Source organism: Siphateles boraxobius, unplaced genomic scaffold (assembly GCF_051911475.1).
Source record: "Siphateles boraxobius isolate OS27281-9 unplaced genomic scaffold, OSU_SipBor_1 20, whole genome shotgun sequence".
Lineage (NCBI taxonomy): Eukaryota > Metazoa > Chordata > Actinopteri > Cypriniformes > Leuciscidae > Siphateles > Siphateles boraxobius.
The window spans coordinates 4638934-4666873 of NW_027508811.1; the positions used below are offsets into that span (position 1 = coordinate 4638934).

The following is a 27940-nucleotide window of genomic DNA, read 5'->3' on the forward strand; positions in this document are numbered from 1 at the left end:
TTTGTTGTTGTTGTTTTGTTTTCTTGATAACAGTACCGTTCTCTGTAATTACAGTGCAAATAGTGTTGTTTCGTATTGCTACATAGCAAGTGGTGGCTTGTTACCCCCTTGTTCTGTGTAGTTACAGGGTAAGTTTAACTCCTGCGGGCTGTAAATTAAAGTGGTGGCTTGTTACCCCCTTGTTCTGTGTAGTTACAGGGTAAGTGTAACTCCTGCGGGCTGTAAATTAAAGTGGTGGCTTGTTACCCCCTTGTTCTGTTCCCTTATACCTACACGAAAGTACACTATAATTACAGAAACGTACATCGTAATTTCAGTGTACTTACGAATTTATTTGCAGGTTGTAGATCTGCTTGTTACCCCCTTATTACCCCAAACTTAACATATTGTTCCCTTATACTTACACGGAAGTACACTATAATTACAGAAACGTACACCGTAATTTCAGTGTACTTACCCAGTTGTTTGCGGGTCGTAAAATAAAGTGTTACCATATTTTTTTTTTTATTAAACGTTTTATTATCCTTATGATGATAGGGTTATTTTAGTGTTATTCTGATGATATTTAGTCAGAATATCATTCATACAGTTTGTCTTAAATCATGTATTATATTGTAGTTCCATATAAGTTACAGTTCAACTGGCAAGTAAATTATTACTTTCATTTGGCACCTATATTAATTAATTTGGTTAATTCGGATCCTATATTCATAACTCCACTGAATTTCAATTGTTACATTGTTTATCAATGGGATTAAATAGAAACCAAACTGAGACTTTTGTTTGCTTCTCCTTTGAAGTATTCTTAAATATCACATAATCTTACATATCTCCTGTAGAGTTCCAGAAAATATCTGTGTCTAAAAACTGATCTCAAAACAGATTTGTTAATATTTGAACTGAACTCAAAATGAACTGAAAATAACCTCAAATATTTCCCAGTCTTTCAAGATGTCGGAGTCATGCAATCCACATTATATATATATATATATATATATATATATATAGGGCTTATGACATTGATTTATTTATTTATTATTATTATTTATTTTAATACTTTCCTTGAGGTGCACTTACAATGTATTACAGTATATTACAATATTTATTAAAAATGATTTACCCGTGCACATAAAAAAAAAAACATTTTATTCATGTGCCCTAATATCTTTATCAAAATAATTTATTTTCTTCTCTGATGACGTGTTTACTGGCGCAGGGCAACTTCTCGCTCACATGAGATCTACCAATAGCAAACCACAACCATCTAGTCATCCAATCATCCAATCAATTCCTATTGGACAAAATCAAGTCCCACCCTAATTTTTTTCTTGTTTGAGAAGCTGTTTCACTTGGATATACATCACAGAAAGGAAGAAAAAATTATCGCAATTTCCGTTTCAAAAAATTAAGATGTCTCATGTAATGATGATCAGAGCACACCACACATCAGACTATTGTCATTCCCTCAAAAACTACATCTCCCATAACTCACTGCCCGGACTCTTCATCCATTATCACATTCACCTGTGTCTCATTATCTTGTTTAGCTCACCCCATATACGCCTGGTTTTCTGATCCATTATCTATGAAGTCTTGTTTAGTGTTACACTGCAATTCTGGTTTCATGTCTCTTGGTTTGGATTTCTTGCCTGTTCCGTGGATTACTCTTTTGCCTGTGTTCCCTGCCTTGTTGTGTTTGTTTGTATGGACTGCCTACCTCTGTTTTACCTTGCCTGTACTTTGGATTACGTCTTTGGATTACCCTGCTCAATAAATACTGTATTTGGATCCTCAACGTTCTTGTCTCGGACCATTTTGAGACAGAAGACTTCGCCAGTATGGATCCAGCTGTACGTCTCGTCTGCCTTCGTCAAGGAACTCGCTCTCTCAAGGACCACATTTAGGACTTCCTAGGTATTGCGAATTTCACTAACCTCCCAGACTATGCCCTGATTGACTTCTTTTGTTATGGACTCAACAACCCGTTACAATCCACATTAATCCGTAATGGTCCTCGAGTACACTGAGCAAGTTCCTAGATTATGCCCTTCATTTGACTGGTTCCTCCTTCACTGTCGGGGAGTTTGAGGAGGACGTTTCCCGTAGACATTTTTTGGGAGGGGGCAGTATGAACCAAGCTCCGGTGGCCGTGGAGCTTGGCCCCCCAAGTTCACCATCATGTCCAGTGATACCTGCCGAGCCTGAGCCTGAGGGCATGGGCGCCCTTCCAGAGTCTTGTCCCGTCATGGCCGCCCTTCCAGAGTCTTGTCCCGTCATGGCCGCCGCCGACACGCCTGTGTCTTCAGACAAGATTTCCGACTCTACACTTGTGCCTACGCCAGTGTCTTCAGACAAGATGGCCGCCTCTGCCCCCGTGAAGGATCGGCCCAGGCCCGCTGAAGCATCGGCTCCGCCCTGTACGACTGTCCGGCCTGCTCCGCCCCGACCGCCTGCTCCGCCTCAGTCTCCAGGCCCAAGTCCGCTCCACGGGCCTGGCTCTCCATCCCAACCCCAGGTCTGCCTGTGCTCCACCTCCCTCCTGGACAATTTTAGGAGTATCTGGAAGCCCCTCCTTTGATGGGGGGGATGGGGCTATGTAACGGTCACCAGGTGGAGTGCCCTTGAGAGGCACCAGAGCCACATCAGACTATTGTCATTCCCTCACAAACTACATCTCCCATATAGGGCTGAAACGATTCCTCGAGTATCCCGATTCCAAAAAATTATCGAAGCCTCTTTTAATAAATTTTAAAGCTCACGTCGCCCAAAAAGCGGAAGGAGACGTAAGGAGTTAGCAGTGTTTTGATTTGAGGTCGTGGGCGCGTGCTGCATAATGGAAGAAGGGAGCGGTAACAATGGCAATGAGCAAAGAGAAGAATCAAACAAGAGAAAACAACAGAAAATATCCAAGGTTTGGGATCATTTCAAATTGAAAAGTAAGGAGAACGTCGTGGTGTGTGTACATTGCAAGATCGAGCTAGCATACCACTACCGCACGTCGTCCATGCTGTAGCATCTGAACAGAAAGCATCCACTCTACTCAGAGACTGGAGGACCGTCACCCGAGACGAGGTAAATTCAATGTAACGTGAAATCAATGTCATTGCTAGTCGAGAGGAAGGCTGTTAAATAATGTACATTAGTTATGTAAGGGATAAATCACGACGGCCAGTGCAACTCAATGAAAATATACCGCATGATGTTGTGATGTGTGATGTGGTCACGACGCGTATATTTTTTATAGAATTACACTGGCCGTCGTGGAATATCCCTTACATGATTAACATACATTATTTAACAGCTTATACCACGGCTAATTACCAAAATAATGAATTTACTGTCAAAAAAAGTTGTGAATGGCTTTTGCGATGAAACATACTAGATACTTTCTTTATAACATGGCTTGGATGAATACTCGGTTGATACTTTCGTTTGAATACTGAACGTTGAATACATTGTTGTAATCATACCCCTAAGCCTGTGCTCCAACACAGCAGGTGTGTTAATTTTAGTTTGATTGCAATGAATAGGGTTTATAAATGCACAGCCATGACCTTACTGTGTATGTGTCATGATTCACGATAGGAAGCAATAGCAAGTTAAAGCTGCAGTAGGGAGTTTTGAGAAAATGTTGACACATAATTTGAACAAGCACAACTTACAGGTCCAACCCCCTTGCTCTCTGCTACGCTACAGCCCTCCCTCCACAGCTCCTCCCCCACAGCAGAGCCTGCCGTGAACGCGCAGGCTAGTAAGCAGGACCACCGATGTCGGTGGATTATAAACAGTTATGGAACATTCACTAATAGGGACGAAACATCAACAATATGCTTTACATTGACTATGGCCTGCCCATACTTTGACTACAAACTTGGTCCTCAAATCTTTATATATTTTGCAATACATGTAACTTTATAAGGTTGCACTCTTTCTATAAGTTATAGCTACTAAGATAACGTTAAAGGATTAGTTCACTTTAAAAAAAACTTTTGCTGATAATTTACTCACCCCCATGTCATCCAAGATGTCCATGTCTTTCTCTCTTCAGTCGAAAAGAAATTAAGTTTTTTGATGAAAACATTCCAGGCTTTTTCTCCATATAATGGACTTCAATAGGACACAAACGTTTCAAGGACCAAATGACAGTTTCAGCGCAGCTTCAAAGGGTTTTAAACGATACCAGACGATGAATAAGGGGCTTATCTAGTGAAACGATCGGTCATTTCAAAAATAAATAAAAAACTTTAAGTTTTATAAGCACAAATGCTCGCCTTGCTCTGTTCTGTGATGCACGTTCGTGATCCTGTTCGAACTCGTTCATCCAAATGAACAAATCTTTTTTCGAGTCATTCGTTCGTTGAATGAACGAAATGACTCTGAAAAAGATTCGTTCAAAATGAACAAATCTTTTTTCGAGTCATTTCGTTCGTTGAATGAACGAAATGACTCGAAAAAAGATTCGCTCATTTGGATGAACGAGTTTGAACAGGAGAGTCACGAACGACGGTACGCGCTCGCGCTGTGCAAGAGAGGGGTGATCAGCGCGTACACGAGCGTGATTGACACTGTTAAGACATTCCTCCTGGCTCTGATTGGTTGTTTCTGACCGGGAGCGGTGTATTTCTGCAAATGGCAGTAAGACCACAGGGAGGAGCCAGAGGAGCTTGATTTTTTTCAAAGATTATCTGTCTCATATTCTACTTTCAGGACATAATGAGAGTTTTAACAAATATTTGTTTACAAAAGCTACCTACTGGAGCTTTAACTCTTTTATTTGTATGGTAATAATGGAAGTCCAGATGAAGAGTGAAGATGGGTGGCGCAGGGACTTCGATGGTCAACACGGAACTGGCGAGGATGAAACCCAGTGCGCTGGTGAGAAGTGAAGATAGTCCAAAACACAGAACAAACTCCATGAGAAAACACAGAACAGGAACACTGAAGCACAAGACAGGAACTCGGAGAGACACACCACACGGGAGACATCAAACAACAATCTGACAATGGAGAAGAGAAACCAGTGAGTATTTAAAGGTAAGTTGATGAGTAGTGGATGAGCTGCAGCTGGCGCCGCTAACGAGGATCAGTGAGCTGCTAAACAGCGGGAAGGCTTGGGTCACGCCCACACACATACACACATAACAACAATGACACGAGACGAGAAGGAAACAATGAATTATTAGAAACGGAGCGGAGAGGAATGTTCTTGGTTGAAAGCCACACTTTTTGACCAACGACGTATATGGGAGGCTTAGACCGGTGGCGATCGGCTTTACTCCAGGTTGGGGTGCGCGCCAAGGCTAGAGTCTCACGGGCTCTAGTCCAAGTGCGGTGACACCTCTGGACGAAGGCGTGAGCGGAGGGGACCCTGTATTCCAGACTGGGAAAAATTGTTGGCTGGTAACCTAAACTACACTCAAATGGAGATAGGCCCGTGGACGACACTGGTAACGCGTTCTGGGTGTACTCCACCATAGACAGTTGTTGGCTCCAAGAGGAAGGACTCTTGGAAAACAAACATCGCAACACTCTCTCCAAATCTTGATTGGCTCTCTCGGTTTGGCCATTGCTCTGGGGATGAAACCCTGAGGAAAGACTAACAGTCGCTCCCAGCAATTTACAAAACTCTCGCCAAAATTTTGACACAAACTGGGGTCCCCTGTCGGAGACCACGTCTACCGGAAGGCCATGTAAACGAAATACGTGATCTACGACTGTCAACGCTGTCTCCTTAGCTGAGGGTAATTTGGGTAAGGGAATAAAATGGGCCACCTTCGAGAACCAGTCCACCATAGTCAAAACGACCGTGTTGCCCTGGGAGGGCAGGAGACCGGTAATAAAATCTAGAGCGATATGGGACCAGGGTCTCGAAGCGACAGGCAGCGGTTGAAGTGACCCATCTGAGGGTCGATTGGAAGTCTTACCAGTGGCACAAACCGAGCAAGCCAAAACAAAACTGTGAATGTCACGAGCCATAAGTGGCCACAAAAATCGTTGCTTGACAAAAAAGCTAGTGCGATTGACTCCTGGATGACAAGCTACATTGGAGCAATGCCCCCACTGAATGACGTCGGACCGTAATCCCTCCAGCACAAATAAACGATTCGGTGGGCAATCGGGCAGAGCCGTTACCCCTTCTAAGGCCTGGAACACAGAGACAGAAACAGACGGACAGGCAGACATCAGACAAGACTTATGACATTCCCCGCTCCACTCCCAGACAGATATCCGTTGCCAGTCCAGGGTTGTGATTGATGAGCCAGGGGTGTCCGAGAACGATAGGTGCCAGAGGTGAATCCAGTATGTAAAAGAAGATGATCTCAGATTGGTTGCCAGACATGATGAGGGTGATATTTCCAGTGGTAAAAGAAATAGTGGGTAGCACTTGACCTTTTAGTGCATGTACGGCAATCTTGTGTGTAAGGGGTGTGAGGGGAATCTGAAGTTTGTGCGCAAATGTGTAGTCCATGAAATTACCTTCCACCCCGGAGTCCAGAAGTGCTTGACAGTCGTGGGAGTTTGTTGACCATCTCAGTCTTACCGGAAGGAGCGTAGATGTGGATGAGGTCTTCTCAGTGGAGATCCCACCCGATAGTAGCCTTATACTTACTATCGGGCTTGATCTTTTACCGGACAGCTGTAAGCGAAATGGCCAGCCCCTCCGCAATAGAGGCAGAGGCCCTGGGATCTCCGCCTTTCCCTCTCCTCCCGGGAAAGCCGAGCTCGCCCTACCTGCATGGGTTCGTGATCGTAGACGGGGCTGACCACGTCCCTGCCGCTGAACTGTTGACCCTCAGCTCCTCCAGGCAAACGGCTAGCAGAACTCGTCGCTCGACTCGGGACAGTCGAGCATCTACCCGGGACAGTCGAGCATCTACCCTAAGAGCCAACTCGATAAGCCCGTTGAGTGATGTCGGGAGGTCCAGAGCATATTAGGCAATACACCGGTGTGATTAGAACGGTCAGTGCATCACGTGATCAACTGCTAAATTCAAACGTGCTTTCGCGCGTTGACTGGCGCTGCGCCAGAGACGGACGCACTCAGTGCTGTCATACATCACAACTATTGAGTGTTTTCAACCACGTAATGTTTATTTTAGGTTTCAGACACTTAAATACACATAAGTACTAACAATGATTTTGAGTTTGTAAAAAACACACTGATGTCTATGGAAGCGGCAATAATAATCATTTTCATTATAATAGGACAACACTTTTATTCATATCAGATACACATTGTGTAAGTAGCTTTACATTTTACCCTATTCTTCTCCCAGTTCAGCGGCCACTTACTTTCATGTAGTTCGTGAGAAGTGGAGGAATTGACGTGTTGTAAATCCAACAGATCCGATTCTCTGAACTGTCAAACAAACTAACATGGCGCCGCCCATCGTGCATACAGCTCAACTAACGCGATCGTTATAAAGGTGTTTAAACAACAAAACACTTCCACTTGCACATATTTGACAATCGGAATATCAGTGTTTCATGCTATAGCTAATACATTTGTGTATATTTTTAATAAAAAAGGAAAAATTACATAAAAGCAGATCATTCATTCAGCTGTATTGTGGTTGCACTGTGCCACGTGACAAGCAATGACGCGTTACCATGGAAACATTAAATTGACAATTTCTAAATAACGGTCACCTTGAAAAACTCACGCTGGGGGGTCAGTAAGAATATTTTAAACTTATGTGAGAAAAGGGTTAACAGTACACATAATGCCAAAATGTATCATGATTGAAAACTATAAAGACTTTCTGGTGGCAATCATGCGCATTCAAATCGTAATTACAATATTTCTGACATGACTTGAACGCACCAATAGGCATAGTTCATAATGTTTTTGCGATCTACTGACACTTGCAGGAAATGGACACAAGAGCATTTAATTGGTGAAAATAACATGATTAGTGTCATTTCTTCTGAGTGGGAGGACAGTGAGTTTGAGGAGAGTCAGGAAGAGTGGATCCCTGAATCAGGTCTGAGGTACAGTTAGGGGTCAGTCAGGGGTCGGTGTGTCAGCAAATTAACGTGTAGTGTTAACATTATTTGTAGTGCACGCGCATGAGTATGTGTAGTGCACGCGCATGAGTATGTGTAGTGCACGCGCATGAGTATGTGTAGTGCACACGCATGAGTGTGTAGTGCTTGTTTGGTGTAAATGTTTATACTGTATGAATATGAACATTTATAGATGAGCTGGTAGTACTCTTTTATTTATTGTTTGATTTTTGTGATTGGTTGAAACCATTTGTGATTGATGTTTTTCAAAATACAACTTTTTCTAACGCACGTTTTGCTTATTTTCCCTATTCCACCTATGTAGAAAACCTTTGAGTTTTTGTACCCTTGTAGCACATTGTTGCCCTGAGGCAACATAAAAATATCTGGTTCAGGGGTGGGGGGCTCAAATTTTATGATGGATATATTATCAGTGACCCCCAAGCTCCCAAAAAATTGGGTGAAAGATTTTTCCCCCAAAATTTTGATTTCTCTGACCTACAGGTCCTTCTCAAAAAATGAGCATATTGTGATAAAGTTCATTATTTTCCATAATGTAATGATAAAAATTAAACTTTCATATATTTTAGATTCATTGCACACCAACTGAAATATTTCAGGTCTTTTATTGTTTTAATACTGATGATTTTGGCATACAGCTCATGAAAACCCAAAATTCCTATCTCAAAAAACGTCTCGGTTAAGTATGTAACCCTAGTTCCCTGATAGGGAACGAGACGCTGCGTCAAACGCTGTGGGAACGCCCCTGCGTTGTGCGTCATGAAGCACGTATGGAATCAGCCCAATGGAGAGTTGGAACGTCATAGGCGGGTGACGTCATCGACCAGGAAACTATAAAGCAACCCATAAACACAAGCGCGGCAGCTTCTGATAGGCCTGAAGGATGCGCTAGCGGGAATGCCGGGAGTATGGTGGAATGACGCAGCGTCTCGTACATACGTAACCGAGACGTTCCCTTTCAAGGGAACTCGAGCTGCGTCAAACGCTGTGGGAACGCTAATACCCACGTCGCCATAGGACCAAGTGACACCCATGTGAGAACTAGCGCACAGAGGACGAGAGCACCTGTGCCCCAGGGGCAGAACTTAAGTCTAGGTCGTAGAACTTAATGAAAGTATGCGGTGAAGACCATCCAGCCGCATCACAAACGTCACTGAGGGAAACTCCTGACAGTAAGGCTTTAGAAGCCGCCATACTCCTGGTAGAGTGGGCTCGTACAGCCAAAGGTGAAGGCTGACCAGCCGACTCATAGGCAAGTGAGATAGCCTCGACCACCCACTTGCTCATTCTCTGTTTAGACGTGGGACACCCCTTCTTGGGTGGCCCAAAGCACACAAATAGTTGTTCTGACTTCCTCCACAGGGCAGTTCTGTGGACATAGGCGTCTAACGCCCTAACAGGGCAGAGTAAATTAAGTTTCTCCTGGTCAGACGACAGAAATGGAGGAGGATAAAAGGCCTGCAGAACTGTAGGTCTAACAACATTAGTAGGGACCTTGGGAACGTAACCTGGTCTAGGATGCAGAAAAGCCTTAACCATGCCAGGCGAAAATTCCAGGCAAGAGGGTGAAACCGACAGAGCCTGCAAATCTCCGATTCTCTTTAGTGAGGAGATAGCAAGAAGAAAGATAGTCTTAAACGTGAGAAACTTCTCAGGAACTTCTTCGATAGGTTCAAGATGAGCTAGGGAAAGACCTTCTAGTACAATGGCCAGATCCCAGGCCGGCACCCTCGTACGAACTGCTGGCCTCAGCCTCAGTGTGCCACGAAGGAAACGAGTTATAAGCGGGTGTCTCCCAAGAGAAACTCCACTGAAAGGGACGTGGTAAGCAGCCAGTGCCGCCACATACACCTTTAGTGTGGAGGGGGATAGCCCTGTGGAGAAGCGCTCCTGCAGGAATTCCAGCACTGCACCCACTGGGCCGTTAACTGGGTCCTGTAGGTGCTCTCCACACCAAGAAGTGAAGAGTTTCCACTTCAAGGCATAAAGCTTCCTCGTGGATGGAGCTCTGGAGTGAAGAATGGTCTCAACAACCTCGGTTGAGAGACCAGAGTTCATGAGCTGGGCCCCCTCAGAGGCCAAGCCCACAATACTGGGCGGGGGTGAAATATCATGCTGCCCGCCTGAGAGAGTAGATCCCTCCTGACCGGGAGCTCCAAGGGAGAGCCGTCCAGGAGAGAAATCAGGTCCGCAAACCATACTCGGGCCGGCCAGAACGGGGCTACTAATAGTAGGCTGACCCCGTCCCGGCGAACCCTCTCCAGAACTCCAGGTAGCAGAGCAATCGGGGAAAAGGCGAACAGACGTGACCTCGGCCACGGCTGCACCATAGCTGATGGAAAACCACAGATGACAATGCGTGGTCTCCTTGGAAGCGAATAGGTCCACCTCGGCGCGACCGAAACTCAACCAAAGGAGCTCCACCACCTCAGGATGGAGTCTCCAATCCTCCGGCCTCGGCCCCTGTCTCGACAGGGAGTCTGCTACCACATTCAAATACCCAGGAAGATACATTGCTCTCAGAAATAGTAACCTCCCTTGGGACCACAGGAGGATCTGATGGGCCAACTTGTAAAGCCGGCGAAACCGCAGGCCCCCCTGATGATTTATATAAGAGACCACCGACGTGTTGTCTGACTGAACTAACACATGATGACCTCTCAGGTCTGCTAGGAAGTGTTTCAGAGCCTGGAACACCGCCAACATCTCTAGACAATTTATAAGCCGTGATAGATGATGGTCCTGCGACAGCCCTTGGGCTGGACGACCACTCGTGACCGCCCCCCACCCTGTGAGGGAAGCATCCGTCGTTAGCGTTACGCGACGACAAAGAGCCCCCAACACAGGCCCTTTGAATAGGAACCAAGTTTCTTTCCACATGACCAGAGCACGAAGGCAGCGCCGCGTGACTTTGACCGTGCGGAGCGGATTTCCCCTCGGGGAGAATCCCTTGGTCCTGAGCCACCACTGTAGCGATCTCATGTACAACAGGCCGCAAGGTATAACGTCGGACGCTGCTGCCATCAGACCCGACAGTCTCTAAAACTGTTTTACAGTAAGTAGCTGGCCTAGCTTTACTTGTTTCACAGCTGAGAGAATCGAAACGATGCTGGTCGGAGCGAGTCGCGCCTGCATCGAAACCGAAACCCAACGACACCCAGAAAAGTGGTCTTCTGAGGAGATAATACACTTTTCTTTGCGTTCAGCCTCAACCCCAACTTCCTGATATGAACGAGAACGACATCTCAATGTCGAACCGCCATCTGCTCTGTCTGAGCTAAAATCAACCAATCGTTGATGTAATTGAGGACACGAACACCCTGAAGCCTCAGGGGCACTAGTGCTGCGTCCATGCATTTTGTGAAAGTGCGGGGAGATAAAGCTAAGCCAAACGGAAGAACCCTGTGCTGGTACACCTCGCCCCCGAAGGCGAATCTCAGGAACTTCCTGTGTTGTGGAAGGATGGAAATGTGGGAGTACGCGTCCCTTAGATCTATCGTGACAGACCAGTTCTCGGATCTGATTTGTGACACGATCTGCTTGATAGAGAGCATCTTGAATTTTAGCTTCCCTACCGAGCGATTCAATAGGCGCAGGTCTAAAATTGGACGCAACCCCCCATCCTATTTTGGAACGATGAAATATCGGCTGTAATAGCCTGACTCCACACTGGGAGGAGGAACCCGTTCTATAGCCTCCTTTTGAAGGACTGCTTTCACCTCTTGTTCCATAACCAGAGCCTGCTCGGGGCCTACCACTGTAGGCAGAACCCCTCTGAATCTTGGTGGACGACACCTGAATTGGATAGCATAATCCCTTTCTATTGTCTGCAGGACCCAATGAGATATTTTTGGAAGGCTTTTCCACTCTGCCAGAAATTCTACTAAGGGTACCAGTCTCTCGAGACTGGCCTCTGGTGTAACTTGAGCAGCAAACGCAGCGCCCTGTAACGGCACACTGGCAGGGAACAACTGGTCTAACCGCTCTAAAACCCTCCTCAGAGGGAGTGATCGTCCCTCGGGAAATCGCTCGCTGGGACCGTCTGCGCCCCGGCATGAAGGCGGGGTTGGCAGAACGGGCCCCTGAGGGCACCGAGGAAGAATGGGCACTGTAGAAAGAGGTGAACACCTTTCTGCCTCGGTGGGGACCACCCTCAGTGTCCTGCGCGCCGTGGCGCCAGGACTTCTTCTTAGCCGAAGCCTTCTTAGCTAATATAACTGTCCTCAGATCAGTTCTATTACTGGGAGATTTCGGCTGAGAGTGCCGCGGCTGAGCCCACTGTCCAGCAGGGGGAGCACGAGACGCGACACTCTGCTTCAGCGCCCTATATGATGAGCTTGCAGACGGCCGGGGCTGCTCCCGCTCAGCAGCCCCAGGGACATGAATTTTTAAAGGGAGAAATTTCTTAAAAGCTGTTGTTTGCTTTTCCTTCTCCTGGAATTTATCGATGATAGAATTTACAGCATCGCCAAATAAACCCAGGGGGGAGAGAGGAGTGTCTAAAAGGAAAGCTTTTTCTTTTTCTTTTATATTTGTCTGATTTAACCACAGATGTCTTTCTGCGGCCACCAGAGCTGCCATAGATCGACCCACTAGCTTGGCCGACTCTCTGGTTGCGCGCAGGGATAAATCAGCAGCCTGACGCAGTTCGCGAACCACGTCAGCACTGACCTCCTCACTCTCACTCACGTCCCCCAGCAGGTCAGCCTGGTATGCCTGCATAATAGACATAGTATGCAGACATGACGCAGCCTGACCCGCCGCCGAATACGCTTTACCCACAAAAACCGAAATATTTCTAAGAGGCTTGGTGGGTAATGCCGGTGCCTTAACAGATGACGCAGCCTTGAGGGAGAGAAAACTCGCAAGCGTCTCTTCCACGCGAGGCATAGCCGAATAACCATATGATTTTGGCCCCACAATATTAGAATATGTTGAAGTCTGGGGACTAAACACTCTATATGACACCGTTTTTTTCCACGATTTCGACACCTCAGTGTGGAGATCGGGAAAAAACGGCAAGCACCGGCGTGGAGGTGGAGACGCTCGCAATGCTCACAATCAGCTCCCTCGAGAGCTGACTGGGCATGCTGCACTCCCAAACAAACAACACAAAGAACGTGTGTATCCCCACTCGTAAAATAACGCGAACAGGGAGGGACACACTTCCTAAACTGCTGTTCGTTCGCCATGTCTCTCTTAATATATATATATATATATATATATATATATATATATATATATATATATATATATATATATATATATATATATATGTATATATATATATATAAATTGTTTGTGTGGTGCAGAGTATGTAAAGACAGACAATATTCACACAGGGACAGATTCACATATAGCGCGACTGAAGGCACAAAAAGCTGCTGCGCTTGTGTTTATGGGGTGCTTTATAGTTTCCTGGTCGATGACGTCACCCGCCTATGACGTTCCATCTCTCCATTGGGCTGATTCCATACGTGCTTCATGACGCACAACGCAGGGGCGTTCCCACAGCATTTGATGCAGCTCGAGTTCCCTTGACAGGGAATTAGCATATTTCATCCGACCAATAAAATAAGTGTTTTTAATACAAAAAAAGTCAACCTTCAAATAATTATGTTCAGTTATGCACTCAATACTTGGTCGGGAATCCTTTTGCAGAAATGACTGCTTCAATGCGGCGTGGCATGGAGGCAATCAGCCTGTGGCACTGCTGAGGTGTTATGGAGGCCCAGGATGCTTCGATAGCGGCCTTAAGCTCATCCAGAATGTTGGGTCTTGCGTCTCTCAACTTTCTCTTCACAATGTCCCACAGATTCTCTATGGGGTTCAGGTCAGGAGAGTTGGCAGCCCAATTGAGCACAGTAATACCATGGTCAGTAAACCATTTACCAGTGGTTTTGGCACTGTGAGCAGGTGCCAGGTAGTGCTGAAAAATGAAATTTTCATCTCCATAAAGCTTTTCAGCAGGTGGAAGCATGAAGTGCTCCAAAATCTCCTGATAGCTAGCTACATTGACCCTGCCCTTGATAAAACACAGTGGACCAACACCAGCAGCTGACATGGCACCCCAGACCATCACTGACTGTGGGTACTTCACACTGGACTTCAGGCATTTAGGCATTTCCTTCTCCCCAGTCTTCCTCCAGACTCTGGCACCTTGATTTCCGAATGACTTGCAAAATTCGCTTTCATCCGAAAAAAGTACTTTGGACCAAAAGTCCAGTGCTGGTTCTCTGTAGCCCAGGTCAGGCGCTTCTGCCGCTGTTTCCAATAATATCTGTCTGCAGAGCCACAGTTTTACCCCAGCAGTTTCACACCAGCAGTTTTACCCCGCGCATGCGCAGTTTCACCACAACAGTTTTACCCCGCGCATGCGCAGTTTCACCACAACAATTTTACCCCGCGATTGCGCAGTTTCACCACAACAGTTTTACCCCGCCCATGCGCAGTTTCACCACGACAGTTCATACAGACAGACATACTGAAACAGACAGACAGATACAGACAGACATACTGAAACAGACAGACAGACATACTGATACAGACAGACAGACACCAAGTCTGTGACCAATAGGAAAAAAAAAAAAATATCAGGGTTGTAAAATGATGACACTCTAAAATTTTTGTTGTCCCTAACCTCTGACATGATAAAAAGAGCATGTGCTCCCTGTTTTTAAATGTAAAATAGAATGGGGCTCTTATTTCAAACCAGCAGTTTTACCCCGCGCATGCGCAGTTTCACCACAACAAATTTACCCCACGCATGCGCAGTTTCACCACAACAGTTTTACCCCGCGCATGCGCAGTTTCACCACAACAATTTTACCCCGCGCATGCGCAGTTTCACCACAACAGTTTTACCCCGCGCATGCGCAGTTTCACCACTATAGTTTTACCCGCGCATGCGGTACTATTGTTCAGTATTAAAACGATCTAATGGTTATTGTTACCAATTATTTTTGCTTATTAGTTATTTTTTGCTCCTACTGTTGCTCGCAGGCCTTCAGGGTCCTTTGCTGAAATAAAATAATGCTTGTGTCAGGAACACTTTAATCTTTTACGTTTTTCCTCCAAAAACGAACAGCCTGGCCTATATGTACACACTTAATTGTTCAATGCCTGGTATAACACACAAACTTCTGATTAGACATTCAAAGGCGAACTATTAGTCTAAGTCAATATATGTCTAATTATTCTTAAGTTAATTATATCTGCCTGATAAAACAAATGACTTGAACACAAATTATTTACAATAATTTCAAATATTTTATTAATTTTGGAGACATTACCAAGAATACAATTTAATAATTCAATTTAATTACCAGACAGACATACTAATACAGACAGACACACTAATACGGACAGACACACTGATTCAGACAGACAGACAGACAGACATACTGATTCAGACAGACAGACAGACAGACAGACATAAATACTGATACAGACATATTGATACACAGACAGACAGACATACATACACAGACATGCTGAAACAGACAGACAGATACAGACAGACATACTGAAACAGACAGACAGACACCAAGTCTGTGAGCAATAGGAAAAAAAATTTAAATATCAGGGTTGTAAAATGATGACACTCTAAAATGTTTGTTGTCCCTAACCTCTGACATGATAAAAAGAGCATGTGCTCCCTGTTTTTAAATGTAAAATAGAATGGGGCTCTTATTTCATCATCCTCATCCAAAGTTGTGTCACAATGTGTACGCAGTCGAGCAAGGGCTTTCAGTGCATCTTCCTCCTCCATGCAGTCAATGCGTGGTGGCAAGTACTTGCTCTTCATCAGCTGGTGATTTTCCTTCAACCATTCAACACCTTTCCTGATGCTGCTCATCATATTGGCATTCTTTATGAAACATATTTGAAAATTAACAGCAATCAACAATTTTATAGTTTCAAATAAATAAAACTTGAAGTCTAAATATATACATTGCAGAACTCTACAAAATACCTCAAGATTGTGTGGTGGCGTGACCCCCTCCAGCGCTCCTACGCCATACTCAATTTCTCCTGGTCCATTCATCGGCTGTAGAAGAGCACAATGTGATGTAATGTATTTCAATTGTCCAAAAGCCTACAAAATGTATCATTTAATAAAATTTATAATTTCATGCATACGCAATGCAGAACCAAACAAAGAGTTGATATATTTCAAACTACTCCTGGATTGTCTAGACGGCAGCAGAAAATTGAAGGGTTAGTTAGAGAAAGGAGACAGCTGAGGAAGCAATGGAAAAGAGCGGAACAAAGTCAGAAGGAGGGACTCAATCTCTTACAAAGGGCCATAAAAGATAAGCTTGCAACATTACGCAGAGCTGAGCGCCTACGGAAACGCTACAAAAAGAAGGAGCGTGCGAGGGCTAATTTCTATAAAGATCCATTCAAATTCGCAAAGAAGTTATTCACCAGTGAGAAGAATGGCACTTTAAAAGCATCTAGGGTTGAGCTAGAGAGATATTTGGAGGAAACACATACAGATGCAAAAAGGCATAAGCCTATGTCTATTCCGTCAGACATCCCACCTGTCAATCCACCAGAATACCAAATGGAGGTCTGTGCACCTAAGTGGAAAGAGATAGAGCAGGTTGTGAGAAAGGCAAGGGCTTCATCATCTCCAGGGCCTAATGGAGTTCCGTACAGAGTGTACAAGAGTGCTTCAGGAGTTCTACGAATTCTGTGGAAATTGATAAAAGTGGCTTGGGAAAATCAGGTTGTACCTAGAGCATGGCGCAGAGCAGGGGGAGTCTTTTTACCCAAAGAAAAAGATGCTACAAGCATCAGTCAGTTTCGCCCTATTTCACTATTAAACGTCGAAGGCAAGATTTTCTTCAGCATTATTGCTCGGAGATTGTCAACCTACCTATTAAAGAATGGCTTCATTGACACTTCAGTTCAAAAAGCGGGCATTCCAGGATTCTCAGGATGCTTAGAACACATCAGTGTTATCTGTCAACAAATTCAATCAGCTAAAAAGGAGAGGAAGGAGCTCCACGTGACATTTCTGGATTTGGCTAATGCATATGGTTCAGTGCCACATGAGCTTCTTTGGGGATCATTTGATTTTTTCAGGGTACCGATGTCGATAGCAAATTTAGTGAAAGCCTATTTTGGAGATTTGCTATTTAGTTTCTCAACTCCAGAATTCAGCACTACATGGCAATGCTTAGAGGTTGGAATAATGGCAGGATGCACCATTTCTCCACTGGCTTTTACCATGGCAATGGAAGTAATCATTAGGGCATCAAAATGGGTAGTAGGAGGAGAGCGCTTGGCTTCTGGGATGCGACTACCACCAATCAGATCATACATGGATGACATGACAACCATGACTACAACGGTAGCCTGCACTAATCGGTTATTGGGGAAGTTAACAGATAATATTGAATGGGCACGAATGCAATTTAAGCCCTCTAAATCAAGGAGCATCTCCATAATTAAAGGCAAGGTAGTAGATAAAACATTCTTCATTAATGGTGAGGCAATACCAACAGTTTCTCAGAAGCCAGTGAAGAGTCTAGGGAGATGGTACGATGGGGATCTAAAGGACACAGTTCGAGTGGGAGAAGTTAGACGACAAGCAGTGGAAGGGTTGAAGAGCATAAACAGCTGTGCTCTAACAGGCAAACTGAAACTCTGGTGCTTTCAGTTTGGTCTACTGCCAAGGTTGCTGTGGCCACTGACTGTGTATGAGGTTTCTTTGACAACAGTGGATAAGCTGGAAGCGTTAATAAGTTCATACATCAGGAAATGGTTGGGAGTTCCACGCTGCCTCAGCAGAGTGGGACTTTATAGTAAAGGAGTATTGCAGCTGCCAGTCTCTGCTTTAACCGAGGAGTTTAAGTGTGCCAAGGTCAGACTGGAAATGACTTTAGCAGAGTCACGCGACAAATGTGTAAGGGAGACAGCCCCTGTGGTAAAAACTGGTAGAAAGTGGTCAGCAAAGAAATCTGTAGTAGAGGCAAAGGCTGACCTTCAAATTGGGGATATCGTGGGACAGGTACAGCATGGAAGAGGGGGTTTTGGGCTCAGTTTAGCTCCTCCTAAATGGTACAAGGCAGGCCCAGCCCAAAGGAGGAAGCTGGTAGTCAACGAGGTGCGAAAGCAGGAGGAGAGGATGAGATGTATAAAGGCCATTTCCCAGGCCAAGCAGGGAGAGTGGATGAGATGGGAGAGTGTGGAACAACGCAAAATGGGCTGGCAAGACCTTTGGTCAATGGAAGAGAGTAGGATCAGTTTCCTTATTAGGTCAACATATGATGTCCTCCCATCACCGCAGAACCTAAACCTCTGGGTAGGAGAGGATCCATCTTGTCCTTTGTGTTCATCACCTGCCACATTAAGGCACATTTTGACAGGATGTAAGGTGGCTCTTAGCCAGGGTCGGTTTACTTGGCGCCATGACCAAGTATTGCGATGTTTGGCTTTAGCATTGGAAGGCAAGCGTAGTATGACCAATAAATTGCCGCCTGTTCTAGCAAAACATTAAACGCAGAAGACAATATTCCTCCGCCCAGGCGAGCAACCACCAAGAAAAGGTGCTAACACCAATTCTCGCCCAGGACAACTGGAAGCTGCTAGGGACTGGAAGATGCTGGTTGATCTTGATCAACGGCTTATTTTTCCACCTGAGATTGCCACCACTAACCTATGACCAGATATGGTTTATGGTATGGATCAGCACGCATTGTTCAACTGATAGAGTTAACAGTGCCATGGGAGGATGCGGTAGATGAGGCATATGAGAGGAAGAAACTGCGGTATGCTCATCTGGCCACTGAAGCAGAACAGCGAGGATGGAGAGTCCAGGTTTATCCAGTGGAAGTGGGTTGTCGTGGTTTTGTGGCACACTCTACAACCCGGTTCCTCAGAGACGTCGGATTCAGTGGCCAAGAGTTGCGTCGTACAGTAAAGAACTTATCTGAAGCAGCAGAAAGGAGCAGCAACTGGCTGTGGTTGAGACGGAAAGATTCTAGCTGGCTGTGTACAGGCCGCCATGCTACGGTTTCGTAGAATTCTTGAAAACTTGAAAGGTCTGCTGGTTTATTTGTATAGGTTGTATAGTATTTACAGTCATTACGTTCCTGTGTATATTGCGTGAATGACGGGTGGTTGGGCAGATATTGTGTTTTGCGGTAGGTGGTATGCCATACGGAACCGTTGCCACTGAAACTGCATATTAACGCACCAGTGGGGCTCGAGAGCCTTAGTCAAACGGGTTGGCGCGTATGGTTGGGTTGCGGAGAGATTGTGAGATTGTGGTTAGGTCTCAGCAGCAACTGTTGGTTTATTTGTATAGGTTGTATAGTATTTACAGTCATTACGTTCCTGTGTATGTTGGGTGAATGACGGGTGGTTGGGCAGATATTGTGTTTTGTGGTAGGTGGTATGCCATACGGAACCGTTGCCACTGAAACTGCATATTAACGCACCAGTGGGGCTCGACAGCCTTAGTCAAACGGGTTGGCTCGTATGGTTGGGTTGCGGAGAGATTGTGAGATTGTGGTTAGGTCTCAGCAGCAAGAGGGAAGTAGAGGTCAGTAACCTGGGCTGAGTTGAGTGGGGGACGGAGGGGGGTGACTCTAGGACGCCAGAGTCACTGTCGAGCCCTCTTGAGGTGTCGTGGGCTAGTCGACGAAACACTGAGGACGGAAGGTGCCCACTTGAAGACCCTAGAGATGTTCCCTACTCCGCTCAATCCAGAGGGTTGTTATGGGGGGACCGCACTGTGGTTGCAGCCGTTGTGTGTGCTGACGCGCTATACACTGTGTTAACACCAGACAGAAGATTCACGTCACCAGATGGAAAGAAGCGTAAATGGATGGAGAAGCATAGGTTACTGTAAAGCTACGTCTTAGTTGGTGATTATCTTGGCGAAAGCCGAGTACAAATCAGCATGAAGTTTTAACATCTACTCTCGTGTAATGGAAATCATAATTTACACATGAGAGAATTCAGGTATTTGTATCAATCCACTTTACAAAAACAATGTCCCAGCCCTAATACAGGGTGTCCACCAGTTAAGACTTAAGCCCTTTTTAATACCGCATCATAAAACTACAATATTACATTTAGCAAGAACATACATTTAAAGTAGAACATGCCTGTAATGATCAGACTAGCTCTAGAACATTTGGCTTGGGGCACATGTGTTCACAGGGGTCTTTTAGGGCCTTTCAAGGATCAACCCTGGATCAATGGGACTTACTTGGTGTGTGTTTTTAGAACCCAGCTGATCTCTGTGTCCCCTGAAAGTCTAAGTATAGAATATTGTCGACTGAAAATCGGATAAAAAAATAAATAAAAATACTTTGACAACAAAAGCTTACTTCACTGTCAGTGAGGCAAGATCCAACCGCCATGGCCTCCTCAGCCAGGTGTGCAAGCCACCTTCCATGTCTGACAAAATACAAAAAGACAACAATGAGAACATAAAGTTGTGCAGAATACAGCAGGTGGTTGTCGAGCCCTCTTGAGGTGTCGTGGGCTAGTCGACGAAACACTGAGGACGGAAGGTGCCCACTTGAAGACCCTAGAGATGTTCCCTACTCCGCTCAATCCAGAGGGTTGTTATGGGGGGACCGCACTGTGGTTGCAGCCGTTGTGTGTGCTGACGCGCAAATACACTATTAACCTGTTAACCGTTTCCAGAGCGTCGGCGCACTGAAGCGTTTTTTTTTTTATTTAGTTCAAATTTACTATCAGATTTAATGTTATACCTTGACAAACTATACATCATTAAAAAGATATAATACTCAAGATTCAGTATTTGACCACTATTGTATTCTGAGAAACTTATAGTGACAGTTATGTCTTAATTTGTGTCAGGAGTTATGAAATGAAAAAATGAGTCGATACCTTTAATATGAATTATGAGCGTCAGCTGGTCCATTCATAAAAAACACTCCAAGCTGTCGTCATGACAGCGATTCGCAAAACATCGTCCCTCAGGGCTTTAGCTCAAAAATGTGCAGACTTGGAGAAATATTGATATATTCTCATAGATTCACATCATATTTCTATAGACAGGAATAATATTTGTTGAATTTATACCCAAATGCGTCGATGTAATCATTATGATCGCTTCTTACTGAGATGTGCTGTGTTTTCAATTCATACCAATAGCCTGAGGGCGCTATATGCACAATAACAGTCCATATATGGATCACGAAGAAGACCCATAGTCATGTGACATTCCAGGACGTCACTGATACAGAAAGTAGCTGACAGAGATCGCTGTAACATGCAGATAAAGATGTTTTGAAGACAATAAACATGATTGCAATGATATTTGAGTTACCTGTGTTCTTCAAGCCATGCCAGGTATTTCATAATAATAGATTATATTTATAATGTAATGCTAATCGATATAGATTTCATCATCGTGCAGAACACTATAAATAATACATTTTCTGTCGGATTTTTTTTTATCTGAAGCCAAATTAGATCACAGAAGATTATTTAAAACACTCGACTTGCGTTATAAAGTAAGTTTGGAGCACAAACATGGTTTTAATCTCATAAATGGTCGTGTATTGATGGTGTGCTAAGCTAACATGCTAGCTAGCCCAGGTGCACCTGCCACCAGCAGTTATTGTTTTATGATTTTTTTCTAAATAGGAATGCTTACTGAAATGTTTCAGTGCATTTGATACCAGTTTCAAATATTTAGTGAGAACTTTGATAAAAGAAATTAGGGTTTGAAACCCTATGAATAGCCTGTGAATAGCCAGTCGTTAGTAGCTATAATGCAGACAAAAGAAATGCATATTTAGAGCCATAACCAGTCTGGAGAGGTGTAAATGTGTGCAAGGAGAGACTGACTCTGAATGGGGCTAGTTTGCACCACAAAATAATAGAGACAATAGACTGATTAGATGACTCAGAAGATGACTAAACCTCAGTTTGCATTTTAGAGTCTAATCAAAATAAAGTAATTTGACATGATCTTGAAAAACATTTAACTAAATACAGAGTTTTAGACTTATCATTTTCAGATTTTAAATATAAAATGGTCACACATATGGCTTTAGCTGCAGTGCATTTCTAGATTCCTCCAGGGCCAACTTCAATTTTATTTTTATGAAGATGTTTCATAAAAGTAAATTTCTAATAACTTTACAAAACTTTGAAGCTATTTAAACATTTTTTTTTCATTATGACAATAATTATTTCTACATTTACAATAAACTACTAGGTGTCAGCTTTCAAATGAGATCATACTTGTGCTTTTAGTGCAAAGGGTTCATGAACTGTATCTGTTTAAGTTTGGGTATGCCATTTCTGGGGATTTTTCAAAAGTGGCCTTGAAGGTTAACAGGTTAACACCAGACAGAAGGAGATTCACGTCACCAGATGGAAAGAAGCGTAAATGGATGGAGAAGCATAGGTTACTGTAAAGCTACGTCTTAGTTGGTGCTTATCTTGGCGAAAGCCGAGTACAAATCAGCATGAAGTTTTAACATCTACTCTCGTGTAATGGAAATCATGAAGATCTGGATACGTCCAGTGACTGCGGTGAATAGTGCTGCTCGCAACAAGGAAAAGACCTTGTGACAGCCTGGAGAGACAGCTGACAGGAGGAAAGAGACCCCAATGGGGCTGGTAAGGGTTAGCTACCCTTGTCGGCAGTATCCAGCTCTGTGTTTACAGGATGCTGGAGACACCCGCCCAAGGCTTCTGAAAAATTAAAGAGGAAAATACCCCTAGAGTCTGCGAGAGCAGGGGCGGAAGATGACTCGATGGTGGACAACATGGTTAACGACTTTGGAATGGAAACGGATATGAGTATGGAGAGTACTTCACAAAAGACTAGTTCAGGTTCAGCAGTTAGCAAAGCCATTGAACTCCAAGCTTGTGTCTGTGGCTGGAGCAAGGCGACAACGGTCAGGGGTTTGAAGATTCATCAAGGGAAAATGAAATGCTTGAGGGAGAAGGGACAAGGGCCTCGCATTGATCAGTACTTCTTACGGAGTCAGTCAAGTCAGTCGAATGAAATCCAGCGACAGGAAGCAAACCACAGTTCGCTGGATATCAGCACCCCTGTCATAGAGGAGATGAGGGTTTGCACAGTTAGTGATGAACACATTGATCCTTGTGAACCCAGTCAGACTAACCAGCATAAGAGAGAAAAGAACCTCAACGGGCATAGGCCTGGAGTTAGATGGCCAAGAGCTAGTGAGAAAACTGCATGGGACACGGTAAACACAGATCTATGCTTTGCATTGGAAAGATTAACTGGTACAGTTGAAAAGAAGCTGGATAAATTTGGGGACATCATTTACGCATATGGAAGTGAGAGGTTTGGTGTGGAAAAAAGGAAGGAAAACGTACAAACTACTCCTGGATTGTCTAGACGGCAGCAGAAAATTGAAGGGTTAGTTAGAGAAAGGAGACAGCTGAGGAAGCAATGGAAAAGAGCGGAACAAAGTCAGAAGGAGGGACTCAATCTCTTACAAAGGGCCATAAAAGATAAGCTTGCAACATTACGCAGAGCTGAGCGCCTACGGAAACGCTACAAAAAGAAGGAACGTGCGAGGGCTAATTTCTATAAAGATCCATTCAAATTCATAAAGAAGTTATTCACCAGTGAGAAGAATGGCACTTTAAAAGCATCTAGGGTTGAGCTAGAGAGATATTTGGAGGAAACGCATACAGATGCAAAAAGGCATGAGCCTATGTCAATTCCGTCTGACATCCCACCTGTCAATCCACCAGAATACCAAATGGAGGTCTGTGCACCTAAGTGGAAAGAGATAGAGCAGGCTGTGAGAAAGGCAAGGGCTTCATCATCTCCAGGGCCTAATGGAGTTACGTACAGAGTGTACAAGAGTGCTTCAGGAGTTCTAAGGATTCTGTGGAAATTGATAAAAGTGGCTTGGGAAAAGCAGGTTGTACTTAGATCATGGCGCCGAGCAGGGGGAGTCTTTATACCCAAAGAAAAAGATGCTACAAGCATCAGTCAGTTTCGCCCTATTTCACTATTAAACGTCGAAGGCAAAATTTTCTTCAGCATTATTGCTCAGAGATTGTCAACCTACCTATTAAAGAATGGCTTCATTGACACTTCAGTTCAAAAAGCGGGCATTCCAGGATTCTCAGGATGCTTAGAACATATCAGTGTTATCTGGCAACGAATACAATCAGCTAAAAAGGAGAGGAAGGAGCTCCACGTGACATTCCTGGATTTGGCTAATGCATATGGTTCAGTGCCACATGAGCTTCTTTGGGCATCATTTGATTTTTTCAGGGTACCGATGTCGATAACAAATTTAGTGAAAGCCTATTTTGGAGATTTGCAATTTAGTTTCTCAACTCAAGAATTCAGCACTACATGGCAATGCTTAGAGGTTGGAATAATGGCAGGATGCACCATTTCTCCACTGGCTTTTACCATGGCAATGGAAGTAATCATTAGGGCATCAAAATGGGTAGTAGGAGGAGAGCGCTTGGCTTCTGGGATGCGACTACCACCAATCAGAGCATACATGGATGACATGACAACCATGACTACAATGGTAGCCTGCACTAATCGGTTATTGGGGAAGTTAACAGATAATATTGAATGGGCACGAATGCAATTTAAGCCCTCTAAATCAAGGAGCATCTCAATAGTTAAAGGCAAGGTAGTAGATCAAATATTCTTAATTAATGGTGAGGCAATACCAAAAGTTTCTCAGCAGCCAGTGAAGAGTCTAGGGAGATGGTACAATGGGGATCTAAAGGACACAGTTCGAGTGGGAGAAGTTAGACGACAAGCAGTGGAAGGGTTGAAGAGCATAAACAGCTGTGCTCTACCAGGCAAACTAAAACTCTGGTGCTTTCAGTTTGGTCTACTGCCAAGGTTGCTGTGGCCACTGACTGTGTACGAGGTTTCTTTGACAACAGTGGATAAGCTGGAAGCGTTAATAAGTTCATACATCAGGAAATGGTTGGGAGTTCCACGCCGACTCAGCAGAGTGGGACTTTATAGTAAAGGAGTATTGCAGCTGCCAGTCTCTGCTTTAACCGAGGAGTTTAAGTGTGCCAAGGTCAGACTGGAAATGACTTTAGCAGAGTCACGCGACAAATGTGTAAGGGAGGCAGCCCCTGTGTTAAAAACTGGTAGAAAGTGGTCAGAAAAGAAATCTGTAGTAGAGGCAAAGGCTGACCTTCAAATTGGGGATATCGTGGGACAGGTACAGCATGGAAGAGGGGGTTTTGGGCTCAGTTTAGCTCCTCCTAAATGGCACAAGGCAGGCCCAGCTCAAAGGAGGAAGCTGGTAGTCAACGAGGTGCGAAAGCAGGAGGAGAGGATGAGATGTATAAAGGCCATTTCCCAGGCCAAGCAGGGAGAGTGGATGAGATGGGAGAGTGTGCAACAACGAAAAATGGGCTGGCAAGACCTTTGGTCAATGGAAGAGAGTAGGATCAGTTTCCTTATTAGGTCAACATATGATGTTCTCCCATCACCGCAGAACCTAAACCTCTGGGTAGGAGAGGATCCCTCTTGTCCTTTGTGTTCATCACCTGCCACATTAAGGCACATTTTGACAGGATGTAAGGTGGCTCTTAGCCAGGGTCGGTTTACTTGGCGCCATGACCAAGTATTGCGATGTTTGGCTTTAGCATTGGAAGGCAAGCGTAATATGACCAATAAGTTGCCGCCTGTTCTAGCAAAACATTACACGCAGAAGACAATATTCCTCCGCCCAGGCGAGCAACCACCAAGAAAAGGTGCTAACACCAATTCTCGCCCAGGACAACTGGAAGCTGCTAGGGACTGGAAGATGCTGGCTGATCTTGATCAACGGCTTATTTTTCCACCTGAGATTGCCACCACTAACCTACGACCAGATATTGTTTTGTGGTCCGGATCAGCACGCATTGTTCAACTGATAGAGTTAACAGTGCCATGGGAGGATGCGGTAGATCAGGCATATGAGAGGAAGAAATTGCGGTATGCTCATCTGGCATCTGAAGCAGAACAGCGAGGATGGAGAGTCCAGGTTTATCCAGTGGAAGTGGGTTGTCGAGGTTTTGTGGCACACTCTACAACCCGGTTCCTCAGAGACGTCGGATTCAGTGGTCAAGAGTTGCGTCGCACAGTAAAGAACTTATCTGAAGCAGCAGAAAGGAGCAGCAACTGGCTGTGGTTGAGACGGAAAGATTCTAGCTGGCTGAGGACAGGCCGCCATGCTACGGTTTCGTAGAATTCTTGAAAACTTGAAGGGTGTTGGTTTATTTGTATAGGTTGTATAGTATTTACAGTCATTACGTTCCTGTGTATATTGCGTGAATGACGGGATGTTGGGCAGATATTGTGTTTTGCGGTAGGTGGTATGCCATACGGAACCGTTGCCACTGAAACTGCATATTAACGCACCTGTGGGGATCGACAGCCTTAGTCAAACGGGTTGGCGCGTATGGTTGGGTTGCGGAGAGATTGTGAGATTGTGGTTAGGTCTCAGCAGCACTGTTGGTTTATTTGTAGAGGTTGTATAGTATTTACAGTCATTACGTTCCTCTGTATATTGCGTGAATGACGGGTGGTTGGGCAGATATTGTGATTTGCGGTAGGTGGTATGCCATACGGAACCGTTGCCACTGAAACTGCATATTAACGCACCAGTGGGGCTCGACAGCCTTAGTCAAACGGGTTGGCGCGTATGGTTGGGTTGCGGAGAGATTGTGAGATTGTGGTTAGGTCTCAGCAGCAAGAGGGAAGTAGAGGTCAGTAAGCTGGGCTGAGTTGAGTGGGGGACGGAGGGGGGTGACTCTGGGACGCCAGAGTCACTGTCGAGCCCTCTTGAGGTGTCGTGGGCTATTCGACGAAACACTGAGGATGGAAGGTGCCCACTTGAAGACCCTAGAGATGTTCCCTACTCCGCTCAATCCAGAGGGTTGTTATGGGGGGACCGCACTGTGGTTGCAGCCGTTGTGTGTGCTGACGCGCAAATACACTATTAACACCAGACAGAAGGAGATTCACGTCACCAGATGGAAAGAAGCGTAAATGGATGGAGAAGCATAGGTTACTGTAAAGCTACGTCTTAGTTGGTGCTTATCTTGGCGAAAGCCGAGTACAAATCAGCATGAAGTTTTAACATCTACTCTCGTGTAATGGAAATCAGTCTAGTCATCAATAGTCTGTACTTCCAAATGGAACACAGTATGGTTGTGAATTCAATCCCTCGGGCTGTCACCATTCTGTCCCCTCGTGTCTAGAAATTTCAGTCGGTGTAAACCGAGTTTTGGCTATCTTTCTCTGCGTGTGAGAAAATGAGATCTCAGACGGGCTGAACTTGAAACTCCCCTATATGACGTCATATAGGGGAAAAGTTACCTCCCCCTCTCTGCTTTGCCCGTCCAGAGAATTTGACCCGCCCATGAGAAAACGAGCTAGGAAGTACGAACACGCGCAATCTTAGTTTATCCTAAAGAGATATCATGGCATGTGACCGATCGATGCACAAAAGTTAAATAGAGAGATATAATGGCTTGCAAAACGAGCGAAGCATGGCAGTTGATCAGTGTGCGGATGTACAAATGAACACAAAAGTATTTTTTAGTTCCTTCATCCGAGCCTCTGAAGAAACAATGGGTTCATTTTATTTTCTCTGGAAATGCGCCGATACAACTTCCCAGAGTTTTGGATGGTCCAAACATTTCACCGACGACTGTTTCCTCAACTTGGGCCAATACAGAGCTGGCCTAAATGAACGTCTGAAAATACGTTTATAACATTCTGTCCCTAAGCAAGGCGCTTAGCAAAGCACTTAGACAGTCCTGAGCAAGGACTGTCCCTAAAGTTAGTTTACTAAAAGTCACTCTGGATAATAGTGTCTGCTAAATGACAAATAATAATAATTTGGTAAAAAATAAAAATAAAAAGCATAATCAGAAACCCTAC

General features: G+C 44.7%; 1 long non-coding RNA gene across 1 annotated transcript; it reads right to left on the minus strand.

Annotated features, from left to right (window-relative positions):
• Window positions 1-15277: 15277 nt before the first annotated feature.
• On the minus strand, window positions 15278-20448 carry LOC143744776 (uncharacterized). Its single transcript, XR_013205913.1, has 3 exons — window positions 20379-20448; window positions 16004-16078; window positions 15278-15898 (listed from the first exon to the last, which is right to left on the minus strand). It is a non-coding gene; the product is annotated as an uncharacterized LOC143744776 (long non-coding RNA).
• Between the last annotated feature and the right edge of the window lie 7492 nt (window positions 20449-27940).